This window comes from Choloepus didactylus, chromosome 15 (genome assembly GCF_015220235.1).
Source record: "Choloepus didactylus isolate mChoDid1 chromosome 15, mChoDid1.pri, whole genome shotgun sequence".
NCBI lineage: Eukaryota > Metazoa > Chordata > Mammalia > Pilosa > Megalonychidae > Choloepus > Choloepus didactylus.
The window spans coordinates 87,199,803-87,222,487 of record NC_051321.1 but is presented as its reverse complement, the minus strand read 5'-3'; the positions used below and the strand labels follow the sequence as shown (position 1 = coordinate 87,222,487).

Genomic DNA, 22,685 nt, shown 5'->3' with positions numbered 1-22,685 from the left:
GAAGAATCTATGTATTGAGTCCACAGTCACAGTCATTTGTTAAATCCTAATTTCTCAGTTATACCTCCTCCCTCTCATTTGATCATTCTCTCAATCTTCAGTGATACCTGGGTAATGACCATTTTAACTTCTTCATGCTGGAAAGGGGTGTTGATCTTATGGGGTAGAAGGATGAATCTTGTTGATGTTCTTGGGGAGTCTGGTACCTCTGGGATTCAGGGCTTATCTGGCATAGGATCAATCTTGAGACCTAAAATTTCTGGAAGAATAAACTTACTAAGAAAACCTTTATAGAGACTTAGAGCCCAAGGCAATCCCTAGGGATTTTAGGGGCTTGGCATACTATAGTAGTTTGCATTATCTGGCTAAAGCTTGCATAAGAGTAATGTCCTGAATGACCTCTCAACTCAATTTGAAATCTCTTTGCCACTGAAGCTTTAATTTGTTTTATTTCTTTTCCTACTTTTGGTCAAGAAGGCATTCTTAATCCACAATGCTAGGTCTAGGCTTATCCCTTTGAGTCATGTCCAATATAGGGGGGAGTATAGGGAATTTATTTGGAGAATTGGCTTAAGAGAGAGAGGGCACATCTGAGCAACAAAGGAGGCTCTCTGGGAGTGACTCTTCAGTATAATTAGAAGCAGGCCTGTATTTGCCATTGCAGAAATAAGTTTCAAAAAGTCAATGTTCAAGACTGAGGGCTTGGCTAATTCAATTGAGAGCTCCTAATGCTTGAGAGAATTTTAGCAATTCTCTGGGGGTGTAAGTTTAATAGTTCCAGTTTATCCCCAGTCCCTCAATGGGGCTTTGCAAATAGTTTTTTATTTTTTGCCCAAAATACTCTGGGATGTATCCGGGTATTAGGTTTACTTGCACTGAATAATGAGCTCTGATTCCCTATTCGAGGTTCCATGTGATTAGGTTGTTTAAATAAACTGACAAGAGGGTAAAGTAGACAGTATGCTACAGAAAATTTAAATGTTGGACAAAATAAACATCTCTTCCTTAATCTCACACAGAAGTTGAAGTTTTAAAATACCAAAAATTGGAGAAATTGAAAAAAAAGAAAGAGTAAAAAGAGAAAAAGTATTTAAGTTCTTTGATTCTTTGTAGCTGTTTCATAGATTTCTCTGTTCAAGTACTTTATATCCTTTCTTAAATTTATTCCTAGATATTTGATTCTTTTACTTGTCATTGCAAATGGAATTTTTTTCTTGATTTCCTCCTAAGCATAGTTAGTACTTCTGTGAAGAAACCTTCCTGATATATGGAATGTTGTTCTTGAATCACCCCAGTTAGCTAAATTTGTCCATTAGTTCAAAGAATTGTCTTGTAGATTTTCCAGACATTCTATAAATTTGAGCATGACATCTGCAAATAGTGAAATTTTATTTCATCATCTCAAATTTGGATGTCTATTATTCCTTTTCCTGCCTAATTTCTCTGGCTAGACCTTCCAGTATAATGTTGAATAACGATGGTAGCAGTGGGCATCCTTTCATTGTTCCCAGATCTTAGAGGTAAAGCATTTGGTTGTTAATTGAGTATGATACTGTCTGTGGTTTTTTCACATATTCCACTAACATGCTGAGGAAGTTACCCTTTATTCCTATTTTTGAAGTGTCTTTACCAGGAAAGGATACTGGATTTTGTCTAAAGCCTTTTCTGCATCAATTGCGATATTCACGTTACTTTTACCTTTGTTTGTTGATGCGATGTAATACATTAATTGATTTTCTTATGTCTAAACTCTATTGTATAACAGAGATAAAACCTACTTGATCACGGGTATAATTATTTTGATGTGCAGTTTGGTTCAAATTGGAAATATTTTGCTGAAGACTTTTGCCTGTGTCTTCAGAAGAGAAATTGGTCTGTAATTTTCTTTACTGGTTGTATATTTATCTGGCTTTGGTATTAGGGTGGTGGCTTCAAAGAGTGAGTGCCACAGTGTTCCCTCATCCTCAGCTTTCTGGAAGAATTTGAGCAGGGTTGATTTTGATCCTTCAGGAATGATTGGTAGAACTCACCTGGGTACACATCTAGTCCTGAGCTTTTCTTTGTTTGGATGTTTTTGATGACTGATTCAATCTCTTTAATTATATATGGGTTGTTGAGGACTTCTATTTCTTCTAGAGTCAGTGGAGATTTTTCATGTGTTTCCTGGAATTTGTTCATTTCATGTAAGTTTTCTAGATTGTTGGCATAATCTTGAAACTAGTATCCTATTACATACCATTTCATTTCTGTGAGTTCAGTAGTGAGGCCCCCCTTCTCCTCTTTTTATTTATTTGCATCTTTTCTGTTTTTTCTTTGTCATTGTAGCTTAGCACTTGTCCATTTTGTTGATCTTCTCAAAGAACCAAATTTTGGTTTTGTTTTTCTCTCTTTTGTTTCTTTATTCTCAATTTTCTTTATTTCTGCTCTGATCTTTCTTATGGGTTTTTTTGGCTTGCTTTGGGATTAATTTATTTTTTTTTCTATTTCCTCCATATGTGCAATTAGATCTTTGATGTTAGCAGTTTCTTTTTTTTTAGTATTCGTGTTTAGGGCTACAGGTTTCCTTCTTTGGACTCCCTTTACTGCATCCATAGGTTTTGATGTGTTGTGTCCTTGTTTTCCTTCATCTTGAAATACTTAGTGATTTCTATTGCAATGCTTTCTTTAACCCATGGATGTTTTCAGAATGTTTTTTTTCAACCTCCATATATTTGTGCATTTTCCTATTCTGTGCCTGTTATTGATTGCCAGAAACATTCCATTGTGGTCAGAGAAAGTACTTTGTAATATTTCAGTCTTGATATTTTTAAATCTATTGAGACCTGCTTTGTGACCCAACATGTGGGCTGTCCTGCAGAATGATCCATGTGCATTTGAGAAGAATACACGTTCTGTTGCTTTTGTGTGCAATGTCATGTATATATCTGTGAAGTATAATTCATTTTTCATGCTATTCAAGTTATCTATTTCATTATTGACCTTCCATCTAGATGTCCTATGTATTGAGATTTGTGGTTTGTGATTTCCAACCTTTGTTGTAGAGATGTGTTTCTACCTTCAGTTTTTCCAGTTTTTACCTCTTGTATTTGGAGCACTGTGCTCAGGTACATAAATATTTATCGATTGTTATTTCTTCTTAGTGCCTTCCCCTTTTTATTAATACGTAATGTTCTTTTTTATCTCTGACAATGGCTTTTGACATAAAGTCTGTTTTGCCCTGTATTAGTATACCCACCCCAGGTCTTGTTGCTTACTATATGCATGGAACATTTTTTTCCATCATTCTGTTACCAACCAATGCAGGGTTTTTGTTCCCAATGCATATGGAAGAGTTAATTATGTGAGCCCGCAGTTTCAAAGAGAGAATTTATTTTCAAGCAAAAAAGCAAGGAGATCAGAAGGAATATGAGCCGTAATTGTGTCTCTGAGAATTGGTAAAACTTTCAGTGTTTTATAGCATTCACGCTGTGCCAGTTTGGATGTATTATGTCCCCCAAAATGCCATGTTTTTTAATGAAATCTTGTGGGGGCTGATGTATTAGTGTTGATTAGGTTGGAGACTCTGGATTAGGCTGTTTCCATGGAGATATGATCCACCCAACTGTGGGTAATACCTTTGATTAGATTATTTCCATGGAGGTGTGGCCCTGTCATTCAGCATGGGTCTTGATTACTTTACTGGAGCCCTATAAAAGCTCAGACAGAAGGAGCTCAGTGCTGCTGCAGCTTAGAGAGACATTTTGAAGATGGCCATTGAAAGCCGATGACTGACATTTTGGAGAATGCCATTTTGATACCCAATGTGGGAGCAAGCACACTCTAGCCCTGTGCCTTCCCAATGAACAGCGGTATTCCAATTGCCAATGGCCTTTCTCTAATGAAGGTACCTATAGTTGATGCCTTACCTTGGACACTTTATGGCCTTAAGACTGTAACTTTGTAACCAAATAACCTCCCTTTATAAAAGCCAATCTGTTCCTGGTGTTTTTGCAAAATGGCAGCATTAGCAAACCAAACAGATTTTGGTACCAGAGAAGTGGGGTGCTGCTGAGTTTGCAAATACCAAACATTTGGAATGGTTTTTTAAATGGATAAGGAAAGATTCTGGAATAATTATGAGGAGCTTGAGAGAAAAGGCCTAGATTGCTTTGAAGAGACTGTTTCTAGATATATGGACTCTAAAGATACTTCCAGTGAGGACTTGAACAGGAATGTTGAATGTGTCATTGCAACTGGAAGGAAGGTGATCCTTGTTTTAAGTTTGCAGAGAATTTTTTTGTGAGGCAATTTTAATAACTTCCCATAATTACTTCATCTCATTTTTAAACAATAGTGTGATTAAGAAATCCAAACATTATGCAACTCTCCCATTTGTTGTTTACAGTCCAATGGATTTTAGTACATTCACAGAGTTCTGCAACATTAGCAGAACTACATTTAGAACATTTTCTTCACCTCAAACAGAAGACCCAGATCCATTAGTTATCTCTCTACTACATTTCCTCCTAACCCCAGAGCCCTAGAAAACCATGAATCTACTTTCTGTCTCTATAGATTTTCCCCTTGAGGGCATTTCATGTTAATGACATCATATAATAGGTGGTCTTTTTGACTGCCTTCTTTATCTTAGCATAATGTCTTCAAGGTTCATCCATATTGCCATATGTATCAGGATGTCATTTTTATTGCAGATTAATATTCATTGCAAGGATAAACTGTATTATGTTAATCCATTTGTCAGTAGATGGACATTTGGTTTGTTTCTGCTTTTTGGCTAATATGAAAAATACTACCTTGAACATGTGTGTAAAAATTTTTTGAGGATGTATGTTTTCATTTCTGATACCTAAGAGTGGAATTCCAGGGTTATATGGAGACCCTACGTGTCATATATTTGCAAACTTCCTGATTGTTTCCATAGTGGGTGCAATATTTTACAGTTCCACTTCAGTGTAGGAATGTCTGTTTTTCGCTGTACTTTCTAGCTAACACGTGTTTTAATTTGCCTTTTTGATTGTTGTCATCCTTGTGATTGTGCAGTGATATGTCAAGTCATTTTACTTTCTTAATACACAAACATTTTTATTTTGATGAGGTCCAATCTATTTTTCTTTTGTTGCTTGTGCTTTGGATAAAAAAGTCTAAGAAACCATTGCCTAACATGAGATCCTAAAGATGTTTCCATATATTTTCTTCTTGGAGTTTGACAGTTCTGGTTCTTATGTTTAGATCTTGGCCATTTTGAGTTGGTTTTTGTATATGGTGTGAAGTAGGGGTCTACCTTCGTTACTTTGCTCATGGAGATTTAATGTTCCCACCACCGTTTGTTGAAGAGACTGTACTTTCTCAGTTTGAGTGGCCTTTGGCCCCTTGTCAGTTACAGCTCAGGGATCACAGCCAACACACCCACCACAGAAGCACTGTGGCATTACCTCTCCTGTGAGCTTAGCAGCCCCGAAGGAGACTGACTGCATACTTACACAGAAACTGAATGAGACACTGAAGACTATTGGGGTTTTTGAAGAGAAAGAGGAACTGCAGTGCAGGATTTTAGTTTTGGGAAAAATAAATGTCCCAGTAAATCTGGATAGGAGAAATCAGTAAATGCAAGGATCTCCCACCATTTGTAACTGAAAATGTTGTGAGGAAAAATGTTTATGTTTGGAGCTTATAGATTAGGAGTATACAGAAAAGGTGCTGATATTGATGTGTTGTGCATTTCCCCAAGACAAGTTGATCGAAGTGCCTTTTCCCCTCATTCTGTGGTAAATTAAAATTACAAGAAGAATAAAATATTTACAAGCTGTTGAAGAGGCATTTGTACTAGTTGTCAAACTGTGTTTCGATGGGACAGAGATTGATATTTTGTTTGCAAGATGAGCACTGCAGACTATTCCAGAATATTTGGATCTATAAGATGACAGTTCTGAACAAAAATGTAGATAAAAGATGCGTAAGATGTCTTAAGGGTTGTAGAGTATCCAATGAAATTTACATCTACTATGAAACATTGACAACTTCTGGTTAACTCTGAGAGCTATCAAACTGTGGGTCAAATGCCACAACATCTATTCCAATATATTAGGTTTCCTCAGTGGCATTTCCTGGCTATCAACTCTTGTACAGGAGTTTTGTTTTTTGTGTGGGGGTGGGGAGGTGGCGGGGATTTTCTAAATGGGAGTGGTCAAATCCAGTGCTTTAGAAATGGCTGAAGCATGCAATCTTAATTTGTCTGTAGGGGACCCAAGGGTAAACCCCAGTGATAGGTACCCCCTTATGCCTGTGATCACACCAGCATACCCAGAGCAGAACTCCACATACAATGTGTCCATTTCAACATGGATGGTCATGGGTGAGGACTTTAAACAAGGTCTTGCTCTTATAGATGAAATTTTGCTGTGTAAGGCAGGATGTTCCAAAGTTTTTTGAAGCTCCAAACTTCTTTCAAAAGTCCAAGTGTTATATTGTGCTTCTAGCATGTGCACCAACAGAAAAATAACACCTGGAATGGGTGGACTAGGTGGAATAAAAAATCTGAATCCTGGCTGGAATCTTGGAGAAGATGAATTAATTACATGGGCTCATTGAATCCCCAGTCATTTCCAGCTCCCAAAGAAGACTGTGACAAGGAAGAATTTTATGCAATGTGGGTGATTAGGTTAGTGTTTAAAAAAACAGAAAACTCTGAAAACCTCAGTGTTGATCTCACCTATGAAATTCAGTCTTTCACAGATACAGTTTATAGGCAAGCAACAGACTGCAAGATACTTGAGGTGGATATGAAAATTGACACACTGCATGTAAAGAAAAGGCAGCTCCAACAAACTACCAAATCATGTCCTTCAGAAAAAAAAAAAAGCATTCAAAAGCAGGTGTCAGATTAACAGCCCTGAATGACAGCAGCCTCGACTGGTCCATGGACTGTGATAACAGCATGTCTGTGTCTTCATCTTCTAGTGCTATGAAGAGCAGCCCATTGAATAATTTTGTCAGCTCTCATGTCAGAAACAGTCCTGCTCCAGCTGTAACAGCGGCATCTATGACCAGCATACAAGCTGCTGACTTTTCTGTGCCACAAGTAAATTCCAGTGAAAGCTCAGGGGGTACTTCAGTGAAAGCATTTCTCAAACTGCCATGTAATCAGCCATTTCTTCTGCCACCAAAGCCTGCGAGTCAGGTAAACCAACCACTAGGCCTTCAGGTAATGCAGCAACGAAAATACGTAATCCTATAGTACGAGTCAAGAGGAAATCCCCACTTCATAAAGAAGAGAGTCCCTAGAAAACCAAAACAGAAGAGGATGAAACAAGCAAGATGCTGTCTTGCTTTGAGTGTACATGATGAAACAGAAATGAAGGAATAACTTGATACAGAGACGAGTACAGCTCAATCAGCATCTGTTTATCAGCAGCTTCTCTGTTCCCTCTTGGAAAACATCCAGCACATATTGTGGTGGTTAGGTTTATGTGTCAGCTTGGCCAGGTGATGGTGTCCAGGTGTCTGGTCAAGCCAGCACTGTCTCAACCATTACTGCAAGGGCATTTGTGGCTGATTAATAAACCATAAAGCTTCTTTATTAAATCATCAGTCAATTGACTGCACCTGTGACTGATTAAGTCTACGAAGGGTGTGTCTTCCATAATGAGGGAATTCAATCAGCTGGATTTAATCCAATCCCTTGAAAACTTATAAGGATGAGAGAGAGAGGACCTTCACTTCTTCTCTGGCTAGCCAGCCAAGCGTTTTCTGAGGAGTTCATCGAACACCTTCATCAGACTTTGCAGTTTGCCACCTGAGGAGTTCATCAGACACCTTCCTGGGAGTTGCCAGTTCGCTGTCTGCCCTATGGAATTTGGACTTGCGCATCCCCACAGTTGCATGAGACACTTTCATAAAATCTTATATTTACAGATATCTCTTGTTGATTCTGTTTCCCTAGAGAACCCTAACTAATACAGCTTGGTACCAAGAGGGTGTGTTGCTGCTGCTGAGCTTGCAGATACTAAACATGTTGGAAAAGCTTTTTAAATGGATAAGGGGAAGATTCTGGAAGAATTGTGAAGAGCTTGATAGAAAGGGGCTAAATTGCTTTGAGGGGACTGTGGATATATGGACTCTCAGGATACCTCTGATGAAGCCTTGAGTAGAAATGATGAATGTCTCATTGCCAACTGGAAGAAAGGCAATCCTTGCTTTAAAGTGGCAGAGAATTTGGCAAAATTGTGTCCCGGTGTTGGATGGAAGGCAGAATTTGAAGGTGACGAGCTAGGATACTTAACTGAGGAGATCTCCACACTACATGTGGAGTATGTAGCCTGGCTTCTTCTTGCAATTTACAGTAGAATGTGACAGGACAGAGATAAGCTGAGAAATGAACTCTTGGGTACAAAGAAACCAGAAATTGATGGTCTGGAAAATTATGGGCTTCCAGAAAGCAAAACCTCAGAGGCTACAGCCCCATATGAGGATTTTACCAAACATGGAATGCAACTGCCATTTTTGTGCAAGCCAGAATTGGAGATGGAGTTGTCCAGAAAGGATTTGTGGAAAGTCCTGTTGTCTGATGGCTTTGGCCCTTGTGTGCTTCACATGAAGCCAACAGAATTTTTGTGAGACCATTATAGATAGAGACACTGTTGGTCTGTACTGGAGAAGACAGACAAGGAACAAACTGAAGGAAAAATTTCTACAAAGAGCCATGGAGGTTGAGGGCTGGAGAAATGAGGTCTTGGTCAGGGAGAGCAGAGTGCCCACACACATGGAATGGGTGAGTTTGCCCCAGAGGCAGGGGGCGGGCCTTGTGCCTCACTGCCCAGGATGAGTGCTGCCACCCAAGGCTTCAGAGAGGGCAGAGAACATTCTGCAGGGATTGGGGAGAGCCTGGCTGCCACCCCACTGTTCAGAGAGGGGAGAGCCTTTTCCTCGGACAGGCAGAGTCTGGATGGCACCCCAGTATTTGAAGAGGGTGAGGCCTAGAGAAAGTGGTCTCCCCAATGTGTGGATATGTTGGACCACTCACCCCAGCATTTAGAGAGAAAAGGGCTGCCACAAAGGCCCTTGGAAAGGGTTAAACTCTTGCCCTCTCATGCCCCAAGGATGCAGTGTTGTTCTGTGAAAGACTCTCAGACTTTGAAGACTACTGGAGTTTGCCCTGTGGGTTTTAGGAGCTATACTGGTCCCCTGAACCGTTTTCCTTTCAGTTTCTCCCTATGGCAATGGGAATGTTTATCCTATGACTGTCCCTCCTTTGTATACTGGCAGTGCCTAGCTTGCTCTAAGTTTCACAGGTCCATAGCTAGAGGGAAATTTTGCTTTAGGACAAGACCACACCAGTGACTGATTTTGATGGGATCTTGTACTTACCTATTGTTACTGAAATGATCTAAGTTTTTGTGATATTGTGATGGGATGAATGTATTTTGTATATGGAAAGATCATGTTGTTTTGCGGTCCAGGGTGTGGAATGTGCCAGTTTGTATATATTATGTCCCCCAAAACACCATGTTCTATGATGCAGTCTTGTGGAGGCACAATATTAGTGTTGATTAGGTTGGAATCCTTTGATTGAGTATTTTGATGGAGATGTGACTCAATCAGCTGTGACTAAAATGTTTGATTGGATAATTTCCATAGAGATATGGACACTTCGCATTCAGTTTGGTCTTGATTTAATTACTGGAGTACTTTAAAAAGAGCTCTACAGGCCCAGATGCAGCTGCAGCTTAATGAGACACTTTGAAAATGGCTGTTGAAAGCTGACACTGATGTTTTGGAGAATGGCATTTGAATACACAACCCGGGAGCATGCAGATACCAGCCAGGTGCCTTCTGAGCTAACAGAGGTTTTCCAGATGCCAATGGCCATCCTCCAGTGAAGGTACCCTATTGTGGATGCCTTACCATGGACACTTTATGGCAGTAAGACTAATTTTGTAGGCAAATAAACTGCCTTTATAAAAGCCAATCCATTTCTGGTGTTTTGCAAAATGGCAGCATTAGTAAACCAGAACGCATAGGTTTCTGATATCCTTGCACTCCTATTCCTGTTATCAAGAATTCAGGAGTGGATTAAAGACCTCAAAATAAGAGACAGCACCATAAAACTCCTAGAAGATAATGTAGGGAATCACCATGAAGACCTTGTATTAGGAGGTCACTTCTTAGACACTAGCAGTGAAAGAAAAAACAGATAAATGGAAACTCCTCAAAATTAAAAGCTTCTGTACCTCAAAGCAATTTGTCAAAAAAGTGAAGAGGCAGCCAAGTCAATGGGAAAAAATATTGGGAAACCATGTATCTGACAAAAGACTGATATATATCTTGCATATGTAAAGAAATCCTGCAACTCAACAACAGTAGAACGGACCCAATTATAAAATGGACAAAAGATATGAAAAGACATTTCACTGAAGAGGAAATACAATTGGCTAAAAAACACATGAAAAAATTTTCATCTTCACTAGCTATTAGGGAGTTGCAAATTAGGACCACAATGAGATATCATCTCACGCCAATTAAAATGGCTGCCATTAAACAAACAGGAAACTGCAAACATTGGAGAGGATGTGGAGAAATTGGAACCCTTATTCATTGTTGGTGGTGCTGTATAATGGTAGAGCCACTCTGGAAGACAGTCTGATGTTCCCTTAGAAAACTGGATACCAAGTTGCCCTTTGATCCAGCAATTGCACTTCTTGGTATATACCCAGAAGACCTGAAAGCAGTGCCATGAAGAAACATTCACACACCAGTGTTTATAGCAGCATTATTCACAATTACCAAGAAATGGAAAACATCCAAATGCCCTTCAACAGATGAGTGGATAAACAAAATGTGGTATATACACTGATGAAATACTACATGGCAGTGAGAAGGAACGAAGTTGTAAAACATATGACAACATGGATGAACCTTGAAGATGTAATGCTGAGTGAAATAAGCCAGACACGAAAGGAGAGATACTGTATGTTACAACTAATGTGAACTCTATGAAAATGTAAATAAATATTTTATATTTTAGGAGTGTAGGAACCTAAGATAGACATCAATCAGTGAAGGGGTAATGATAATCTAATAAGAACAGATAAGGTATTGAGGGTAATTTCAACGTTATGGAAATGCTCAGGAATGATTATGGTTTGCAAAGTTTCTTGGGTATGGTAGGATCATGTTGGAAGCAATGTAGTTATTTTAGGTTCTTTGTTTTTCTTATTCCCTTGTTTTATTAGGGTTTGTTAATTTTCTTAGGGTATGGTAGGACATGTAGGAAGCAAAGTAGTTATTTTCAGTTATTTGTTTTTCTTAATCCTTTGTTTTCTTTGAAATGTGTTTTTTGTTGTTTGTTTTAATTGTTCGATAAATAAAGATAAAAAATTAAAAAAACAACAACAACAAAAAATGAAAAACCAACCACCCAACAAACAAAAAAAAGAATATAGGCTTTAGAGATAGACTAGGTTCAGATCCCAGCACCTTCACTTCCTGGTTGTGTGACCTGGGAATCATTTGCTTAACTTCTCTGAGCCTCAATTTCTTCATCTTTAAAATGGGAGAGAATAATGGTAGCCCCCCAGCAGCACTATGGATTAAAGACCATATATGTGTAAAATTATCCCGATCCTGACCCAGAGCACAGGCTTAAGAAATGTCAGCTGAAAAGAGGCAAAGGGATCCACCAGCAAAGAGAAAGCCCAGCACAATGTTTCTTCGGTTAACTCTTTTCTGGTCAGATGTATATAAAATTAGCAATTTGAATTCAGTTCAACTTTATCTGATTAATAAACTAAATGTTCATTCACTGTCTTAAAAAAAAGAATTGAGGAAAAGTAAGACTGAATCAGTGAAAACAAGCCCAGGGGGCCCAAATGCTAAAAAAGGAGAATGGAGGGTAGAAGACTAGCCATGACTGAAAATGGATTTAGGGTTTTTTGGGGGTGACCTCCCTTTCTAGGCTAATCACTACTTTATCGGAAGTCCAGGTTAGTGCACAAAGCCAGGGGTACTATGCAAAACATGTCAGCAACAGTTGCATTAACTATTTCAAAACATACTGCCCTTAAAAAAAGCACAACACCTCAAGCTATATTTGTATCCATAATTGATATCTGGATTGGGTTTATGTTTGATAGATTGGAAATTTTGCAAAAAAAACTGTCATAAAAATTTCTTATTCTGATAGTTCACTTTTTTTTATTAGCAGGTAGAACTAATCTGAGATTTTTAGTTTGGTGGATTTTTAGTTTTTTTCCTGAGGAATTTTCTTGACCATTAGTCTTCAAATTGAATACCACCATTCAGTGGGACATTGTTAGACTTCAGAGAAGGGATGAGTATATCTTGTTCAGTCCTTGTGAGGTTGTAATCCTTAAAAATGAAATGTCAACTCTGGAATGCATATTTGACATTGAAAGAATGATAAGGAAATGCTTGGTTTTGATAGGGTCATGCTTAAGAAATGAAATTGGTTTAATTCATAGAATTATTTTGTAGAGCATACAAATCATTAATTAAACATCACGTTTTCTTTGAGTTTATCAGCGCTCTGTAGTCTTTTGCGTTCAGTCAGTTGTCTTTCAAACAAATACTTTATGCCCCCTCTTGTAAAATTTTTTTGTTCTCTTAATCCAATTTTGCAAGTGCAGACTTACTGTGGGGGAGATCTTTTGATTAGGTTTTTTCCATGGAGATGTGACATACCCAATTGTGGGTGGGAATTTTGATTAGATTATTTCCATGGAAATGTGACTCTGCCTATTCAAGGTGGGTCTTAGTTTATTGGAGTCCTCAAGAGATCTCAGGGAAAGAGAGACAGCTCAGAGCTGACACAGACCCATGCACTTAGAAATGCAGACAGAAAGACATTTGGAGATGCTAAGCTAAGAGATGAAGCCCAGAGTTTGCCCCTGGGAACCCACAGACACTTAAAGAGGAAGCCACAGGAATCAGAACCTGAAAGCAATGCAACTCAGGAGCAAAGGACCAGCAGGATCCAGCCACGTGCCTTCCCAGCTGACAGAGGTGTTCCAGATGCAATTGCCCTTTCTTCAGTGAAGGTATCCTCTTGTTGAAGCCTTAGTTTGGGCACTTTCTTGGCCTTAGAACTGTGAATCTGTGAACTAATAACCCCCATTGTAAAAGCCAATACATTTCTGGTATTTTTACATTCCTGCACCTTTAGCAAACCAGATTACCCTACCTGCCAGCACCTGAGTATAAGATGGTCATATTAACAGGTGAGCTGAACAAGGTGTCAGTGTGTTTTGTGTAGCTTCAGAGTTAGATTGAAATTGCCAGGAACAGATTTAAGTCTTGTGATTTTTTGTTTACACATTGGGGAAAATATTCAAAATATTAAACATTTCATGTAACTACACCCAAGTTTACCAAGCTGGAAAGTTGGACCTTTTCTATGTAGTGACTTTTTAATTCTAGTTTTTATAACCTGGAAATCAGACTCTTGATTTCACATGATATACATAGTGTCTCATGACTGGAGTTTGCTTTGTTTTATAGTATCTGTACTGCTTGTATATTTTAAGAGTTATTTTGTAAACAGATGATGTATTTCTCCATTGAAAATATAATTTAAAAACAGCATGAAGAAACAGTGCAGCATGTATGTATGGTTTATCTCTGTGCTCTCACTGCTGTCCCTTTTATCTAAAGCATCACTTTTCTCATTTCCTTTAGTTCTTTTTCCGTGTTTTCCTTTTTTCCTGATCATATTGAAGATTGTTTAAAATTTTTTTTCTTGTATGTCCTAAGTCTCATATTCTTTGTTTATGGTTTCTAAGGTTTTTATGTCTTTCCTTGTACAAGTACTTTACTGCTTTGATTATTGTTACTCTAGCTATTTTGAAATTTGGAAGTGTGAGACCTCATATTTTGTTCTTCTTTTCCAAAATAGTTTTGGCTATTTCACATTTCTTGAAATTCCTTATAAATTTTAGAATCAGTTTGCCAACTTCTAAGAATAATTGAACTGGGATTCTAATAGTGATAGCATTAAATTGGTAGCTCATTTTGGGGAGTATTGCCATCTTAACAATGTTAAGTCTGTTCCATGAGCATGTGTTTTCTTTCCATTTATTTTGGTCTTCTTTAGTTTCCTTCAGCAACATTTTGCAGTTTTCAAAATATTAGTTCTGTTTATTCCCAAGTATTTTACTATTTTCCATGCTATTGAAAATAGAAGTGTTTTCTTCCTTTCATTAAAAATTTTCATTGCAAATTGTCAAAACTAAAATTGGTTGCTATGTATTGATGTTGCATCCTATAACCTTTCTGAATTCTTTTATTAGATCTAATAGTTTTAGTGAATTCTTTAGGGTTTTCTCTATACGCAACCATATCGTCTGCAAATAGAGATGGTTTTGCAAATCATCCTTTCAAATATAGATGCATTTTGTAACTTTCATTGCCTAATTGCAATTTGCATAAATGTGGCAAGACTGAGCATCCATGTCCTGTTTCTGATGGTAGTTCAAAAGCATTCAAGCTTTTGCATGAAGTATGATGCTAGCTGTGGGTGTTTTGAAAATGTCTTTATCAGATTCAGAAATGCTGTATTTTTCCATTTATTTCTCATTACGCTATTATAAAAATTCAAAGATTCTTGTATTTTCTGTGAAAACCATTTGGTGTAGCTTATACTTTAATATGTCTATGTTCATGAGGTATATTGGGCTGTACTTTTCTATTCTTGAATTGTCTTTCCCTGGTTTTATAATTAGCATAAAACTGTTTCCCTTCTTCTGTTTCTAAAAGATATTAAGTAAAATGGTTTTATTTCACCCTTAAAGTTTTCTTAGATTTTGCCATTGCAACCATTCTACTAAAGACTTTACTTTCAGGGGAATTGTTTAACTATGGATTCAATTTCTTTAATCCATTGTGGAATCAGTGTTGTTCATAGAATTCTGTTACTGTCATTTTAATGTCTTGGATGAGTATTGATATCCCTCCTTTAATTTCTGATATTGGTCTTTTGATTCTTATCCCTTTCATTTTTTTTTTTTTTTTTTTTTTTGTTACCCTGGCTCTAGGTTTAGCACTTTCAAAGAACAAGCTGTTGATTTCATTCATTTTTTCCATTGATTTAGTGGTGTCAGTTTATATGATTACTGTTCAAAATTTAATATTTCCTTCCTTCTTTATTCTGTTCTTTGAATTTTCTCTTGTTTGTCTAGTTTTTTAAAGTGAAAGCTCAGCCTACTACTTTTAGATCTTTCTTCATTCCTAATAAAAAGCTTTTTTATACTATGAATCTGCCTCTAAGTCTGGCTTAGCTGTATCCAGATGCTTTGATATGTTCTATTTTCCTTTCAATTAATTTAAATATATTAATTTCCCTTTCCCACCTATTATTTAGGAATCTGTGAGGTTCAAGTGGGTAGGAACTCATTTTCTATGTAAGAGTGTTGCACATCTGTGGACAATAAAACACCCTGTTATTCAGATGGCCACATTCTCCCAGGTACTAGAAACTGTCTATGCTGATTTCTGTTCTCACACATGGCCATGAAATCAATTATTTCCTTTTCTCCATCATGAATTGCTGGGGGAATAACTGAGATTTAAGACCCAAAGAAGGAAGCAAACATTGGGGGAATTTGACAACAGGAGGACAGTGTCCAAACACTGCTAAAAGATAGAAGGTGCATTTGCTAATGCAAAGTGTAAACTGCCCCAGTTAACCCATAGAAAGGCTCTAAAAGTCACAGGCCTGCCTGCACAGGGCTTCTAGTCAGCTGCTTACCCCAAGTACATAAGTATTAATAGGCACCATTCACATTGGAATATATGAGGAGATTATAGCATGAAGGGTGGAGAAAAAGCAAACATATGGAGGAAGGGAGCAATGAAAAGGGAAAAAATTAGAGGGAACATAGTTAAAAAAATCTGATGACTTCAGTGTGATACGAGAAAATATCGTTATGAATAAAAGATATGTATATGTACCTCTGCATATGTATGTACTTGTATATGTGTACATGGGTATGTTTATATGTTTTTAGTGGTTGCTGCATGCACCACTACCCAGGTGACCACACCAACAGGCATATTGTATTCATATCCTTGCTCTACTGAAGATAGTAGAAGGAGAAGCTCATACACCAAACCTTGAGGAATATGAACAGAACCAGCATACTTTTGCTTCCTGGAAAGGGCACCCTGAAACCCACTTCCATTAGAATACCATACTAAGCCTCCCATTTTCCCACTGGCACCAATGGTTTCAGGGCCAGCTGTTCATCAGCAGAGCTGTCAATCATTGCTCCCCTCATACCCTGGCTTCTGTGGGACACATGAGCTCCCAATTCCCACCCAACATCTTCCTTGGAGAATGATGCAAGTATTGACCCTTCCTCTCAAAAGGAGTGAATCTGTCATAACACTTACTACCTGATATTGTCATCATAAGGAGTGAATAAATTAATCCATCTAACATTTTAATGTTTAATTTCTTCTCAGGACTAGATTAAATAGTCAGGCTAAACTACTGACAGGCCCAGGGAACAAGAAATGTTTGTAAGGACTGAGAAGTTCCAGCCTAAGTGCTGTTGAACCCCAGGGTTGAAAAGTGTGGGGGAAGTGGCAATTGAATGAAAAGGATACAGGGTGACTATTCTGTGAATGACCTTCAGAAGCTTGAGGACTGGTGAATTGTGTGCTAATCCCATGGTATCACAATGATGAGGAACACAGTTCTTCTGGTGTCTGATCTCCAGAAAAGGCCTGATGTTTCCATATCCAAGAGCAGAATCAGCCTTTCATCCCTATAAAATGACTGTGTGGGGGTGGTGCAGACTAGTTCTGCAGCTCTTTCCAGGGATTTGTAGCTATATCAACTATACTTTCCCATGGTGTGGAATTGAATTGTGGACAAGAATCTGGAAATTGAAATCCTAACATGTGGAAACAAAAATGCTGAGGGATTTTAGTAAAAGAGAAACAGGAAGGGCAGATAGAGGTGGATAGAACAGGGAGGGTTATGACAAAGGAAAAGAAGAAGGTGGTGAATGAGAAACTAAGTGATAGGAGCCCTTCCAGAGGTACAGAGGCACCAACTGAGTCAAGTGCAGCTGATGGAGCATTTAGAAGGATGGGGAGGTGGAAAGTTCTCTATGGGGTGGTGGAAAGCTCTAAAACTGGAAATGGTGATAGTTCCAGCAACCCTGTATCTTTATAACACGAGTTAATTTTATATTTAAACTGAGTGAATGTTAGGTCACTTAAATTATTCCTCAGTAAAACTGTTAAAAATGTTTAACATGCATCTTCCTTGTGATTAAGCTTTCCTGCTGTAACCCATGGCAAACGAAAACATTTCCTTATATAAATGACATGTACATGGATAATAATATCCTTACTCATAATACCCCAAACTTGAGAATCCCAATATCCACCAAGAGGAAATGGATAAAATTTTGTAATATAGTCATTCAATGTCATAGGACTCAATGATGAAAATCAAGGGAACTATTTATCCAGTGAATCATAATAATATTTTAAGCAAAATAATATTTTGACCAAGAGGTGTAAGCATCAAATGATAAATTCCAATTTATTTAATTTTTATGAATTTGAATATGTGGCAAAACTGATGTATGACGTAGAAAATCAGATGAGGGTTGAATATGTTGGAAGGTGGTTATTGATGGAACAGTAAGGGGCTATTTCTAGATTAAGGGAAATGATTTCTATCTTGATAGGGTTGTTGGATATGGGAGAGGACTGGAGATGAAAAGTTTGACAAATCTGAGAAATCATTCAGTTAAGATCATAACGGCACTGTATTTCAATTTTACGTCGATTTAAATAGCACAGTAAGAAGGAAAGAAGAATTAGCATAAGATTATGGAGAAAATCACATTTTGTTTTCAGAATCTTCCCCCCACTGACCACCTCACTGATGACCGGCCCAGGCTGCTGGTGGCTTCCAGATGGAATGTTGGGGAGTTCTCTGGGATATGTGGATCCACAGTTACCAGACAGAATCCTGTGGTGGTCTTAGTGCCCTCGAGGGCCTTCAAGCCTCCGCTTGTCTTTTGACCATCTCTGGGAACCTGTGAGGGGTTGTGATGAGTCCAGACCTCACATTCCAGAGCCTGCAGTGGGAGTCAGGACTCTGTCCACCTTTCATTGGCTTTTTGGTGGGTCTCCTCTTCTTGTTCAGACTTGTGCAGTCTGTTAGAAACCGTCTTTATACAAGACGTGAAAAGCAGCTTGCAGACACCCTGGCTGCATTGATAGACAAGAAATGTCAACACCTTGTCAAGATCAGTGCAGCTCACAAGAGGCATGCAGAGACTGAATCAGGTTTAGAGGAGGCCAGGCTACAGAAAGAGTCTTTAAAAACATCCAACCTTATTGACACCTACAGAAAGGCAAAGAGGATGAGAGGGATGCTGCTGGAGGAGTTCACTTTGCTGGTCCAAGAACTAAAGAAAGAGAGCTCCAAATGCTTCAAAGAAGATAAAATGGGGAAGATGCTAAAAACACTGGAGTCCCAAGAAGAGGTCATGAGATCCAAGAGAACACAAGGAACTTTTGGAAACCCACAGTGTGGTCTCCTTTCACTCCCTGATGATCTGTCCTCCAGGAATGGGCCTGGGGCTTAAAGCAGCAATGACGTCTGCTCCACCCAGGATTCCTGGACCACTGGTTTGCATTCACCCACCTCATTCTCCATTTGCAGGTCATTGAGGCCAGAGGATCCAATGGAAATTGTATGTCCTGGAGTCCTCTACCTTCACCCTCTGGACACAAGTGGTGTCTTCCATGGTCAGTTTATCCTTCAGTCACAGAATATTGGACTTTCAGGAACACACCCAGAAATGTGGGGCTTTCTCCATACAGAAACTGAATTATCGCTCAGCAGGAACAAAGCTGCTAGTATTTAAGAAATTATGTACATGTGCAAAGGACTCTATGGGAGTCATATTGATATGTTTCTGTGTGTTTATTTATTTATTTATCTCTTTATGTATTCATATGTTAATGTTTTGCACTGAATTTATTACATATATTTAATATGAATATATATGCAGTTTAGCAATGAGACTTTTCAAATTCGAAGGAATATTCATTTCCCAGTGTATTCCCAACATTCCGAAGTCATAACTAAGAGTATTAACCTTTTCCCTAAATACGTATTACTTAAACAAACCATTTTAAAAGTAAGAATATCAATATTTTTGGAGCAAAATTATACTTACAAAGAACATTATATAATTTAATGTTATCTTCTAAGGTAAAAAAGAATATAATTTATAGTGATAAGTTCACCTGGAATTTCTCTTTATTCCCTTGCGAGAATGCTGTGATGTGAGTTTTCTGGGGAAGAAGAAATCCCTCTTCACAATATAAGGAAATATCCACCACCCCAACACTCACCCCTTCTTTCTCACCCATGGACATCACTCAAAATAAAGCTGAGGGAGCAGCAAGGAGTTCTGCTCCCAAGGAAACAGTAGGCATCATTAAATAAGTAGTTTTAGTTTGTAAATAATGTCCCTGTGGAGGATTGCACAAATAGGAGTTTGCTAATGACGATGGAGAAAATCGGCAATTGTCCTTCTGAACATCTGTGGGATCCACATGAGATGAATGTCTGATAAAGCATCATGATTACTCCTCAAAATAGAGAAAGAAACCTGGATTTGTGCCTGGTTATACAGCAGTGATGATGAGAAACAAAATTCCTGTCCCTGGGAAGGTGATATTTTAGGAGAGTAAAGATGATTGTAAAAATAAAATAAAAAGAATACAGAGTATATCAGGAGATGTTAAGGGTGATGCAGAAGTATAAGCAGGAAGTGTAGGGAGAATGGGTGTGTGGCGAAGGTGACCCTCGGAAGGGGGTTTCAGGGAACGCCTCCCTGAAGAGAAGATTCCTGATTAGTGAGGGAACCTGAGGCAAGCACTGAAGCCTGAGGGACCAGAAGAGGTGATGGCCCCCAGTAGGGATGATCAGCATGATGGGAGTGAGGAGTAGTGAGAGGCCAGTGTGGCTGGAACACAGAGAATGACATCCAGTTTGAGAGGATAATGGGTGTCATGGGCCAGATGACTGAGTGCTCTGCCACCAGGGTAGAGAGATTTGTTTTAATTTACAAAGGGAGTGACTGGGAGTTGGGCAAAATGTAAAACAGTGAAATGAGGTTTAGACTTTAAGAGTCATTTAAGGCTCAGAATGGTGAGGGCTTGATGAGGGCCAGAAGAGTAGAGTTGGAGATGCAGAGATGAGGTCAGATATAGGACCTGATCTTCAAGCAGATCGTATAGCACTTGCTGATGACTGTGGGTGCAAGAGAAGTGGGGAGATGGGGGGGTTCAGAAGGTTTTTGAGCAGGCATGTGCACGAGAGTAGCATTCTGTGAAATGGATGCCTGGCAGAGGAGAGTATTTGGTTGGAAGCAGGAATAATTTTTCATGAGAGGAGTGAGGTTTCAGAAGCCCCTTAGATACCAGATTAGGAGTACCAAGTGCTCAGAATTTTATTAAAAATGTGATGAGTCTTCAGTGAGTGAGGTGAGTATAATAGAGAAGACATCTAAGGACTGGGCAGATTCCAGTGGGTAAACAACAGAATCTCCTTGTGGTCAGATCCCTCTTTTGTTTTCCCCATCACAAGGAGCCCTTCCACTGAAACTCCCAAATCTGTTTCCACATGTTAGGGCTTGAGTTTTCCAGAATCCTCTGTCCAGTCCCTTTACCCTTCATTGGTAAGTACAGGTTTCAGGAGTCCCTTAGACATAAGATTAGAAATACCAAGGGGATTAGAACTTAGAAATACTAAAGAGGTCAAATCTCTTGGTTTTAAATACCTTCTATTCTGACATGACTGCCACCTACATTTATCAAAACCATACTTTCCACACAGTCTGTGTTCACACATGGTGGCCTCCAGGATCTCCAGTTTCTATGTGTAACATGATGAGTCTCTGGACCCCTCCTCAAAGCTGCTCCTCCCTGGTCTCTCCCCTGTTCCATGTATCGCAATTCTTTCTTTTTTTTAAACTTTATTCATTAAAACATTTAAAAAAATTTCAAACAAATCAAAACAAAGGAATAAGAAAAATATTGTAAAATAACTACATTGCTTCCAATATGCTCCTACCATACCCTAAGAAAATTAATGAATCATAGTTATTCTTGAGCATTCTCATATCATTAAGATTACCCTCTATATCTTTTCTGTTCTTATTAGATTATTTTTCCCTCTTCACTAGTTGCTATCTCTAGGTCCCCTATATTCTACGATATAAGACACGTGTTTCACGTTTTTTCCCGAGTTCACATTAGTGGTGTCATACAGTATCTCTCCTTTTGTATTTGACTTATTTCACTCAACATTATATCCTCAAGGTTCATCCATGTTGTCATATGCTTCATGACCTCATTCTTTCTCACTGCTGTGTAGTATTCTATCATATATATGTACCACAGTTTATTTATCCGCTAATCTGATGTAGAACATTTAGGTTGTTTCCATCTCTTGGCAATTGTGAACAATGCCGCTTGCAAATATCTGTTCATGTCACTGCTTTCAGGTCCTGTGGGTAAATATTGAGAAGTGAAATTGCTGCATCCTAGGGTAACTCAATACCTAGTGTGCCAGTTTGAATCTGTTGTGTTCCCCAAAATGCCATTATATTTGATGCAATCTTGTGTGGGCAGACGTATTAGTGTTGATTAGATTGTAATTCTTTGAGTGTTTCCATGGAGATGCTACCCACCCAACTGTAGGTGATAACTGTGGATGATTTCCACGGAGGTGTGGCCCCACCCATTCAGCATGGGCCTTGATTAGTTTACTAGAGCACTGTATAAGCTTAGACAGAAGGAGCCAGCTTGCTACAGCCAAGAGGGATACTTTGGTGAACCCACAGAAGCTGATAGAGTTGCTACAGCCAAGAGGGACACTTTGAAGAACGCATAGAACTGGAGAGAATCGCTGTAGCTAAGACAGACATTTTGAAGATGGATGTTGGAAGCTGATGCAGACATTTGGAGAATGCCATTTTGAAATACAACCTAGAAGCAAGCAGACGCCAGCCATGTGCTTCCAAGTTAACAGAGGTTTTCTGGATGCCATTGGCCATCCTCCAGTGAAGGTACCCGATTATTGATACATACCCTGGACACTTTATGGCCTTAAGAGTGTAACTGTGTAACCAAATAAACCCCCTTTCATAAAAGCCAATCCATTTTTGGTGTTTTGTATTCCAGCAGCATTAGCAAACCGGAACACCTAGTTTTCTGATGAACCGCCAAACTGTCTTCCAGAGTGGCTGAACCATTCTACAGTCCCAACAGCAATGAATAAGAGTTCCAATTTCTCCACATCCTCTCCAGCATTTGTAGTTTCATGTTTGCTTAATGGCAGCCATTCTTAGTGGTGTGAGATGATACTTCATTGTGGTCTTGATTTGCATCTCCCTAATAATTAGAGAGGAAGAACATTTTTTCATGTGTGTTTTAGCCATTTGTATTTCTTCTTTGAAGAAATGTCTTTACATGTCTTTTGCCAATTTTATAATTGGGTTTTGTACTAATGTTGTTGAGTTTTAAGATTTCTTTATATACATATATATATGAGATATCAGTCTTTTATCAGATAGATAGTTTCCAAATATTTTCTCCCATTGAGTTGGCTGCCCTTTACATTTTTGACAAAT

The 22,685-nt window shown here is 38.5% G+C and overlaps 1 pseudogene; it reads left to right on the top strand.

Moving 5' to 3' along the window:
- The window catches only part of LOC119509975, an 86,685-nt pseudogene extending 67,977 nt beyond the window's left edge, over positions 1-18,708 (top strand).
- The last annotated feature ends 3,977 nt before the right edge of the window (positions 18,709-22,685 follow it).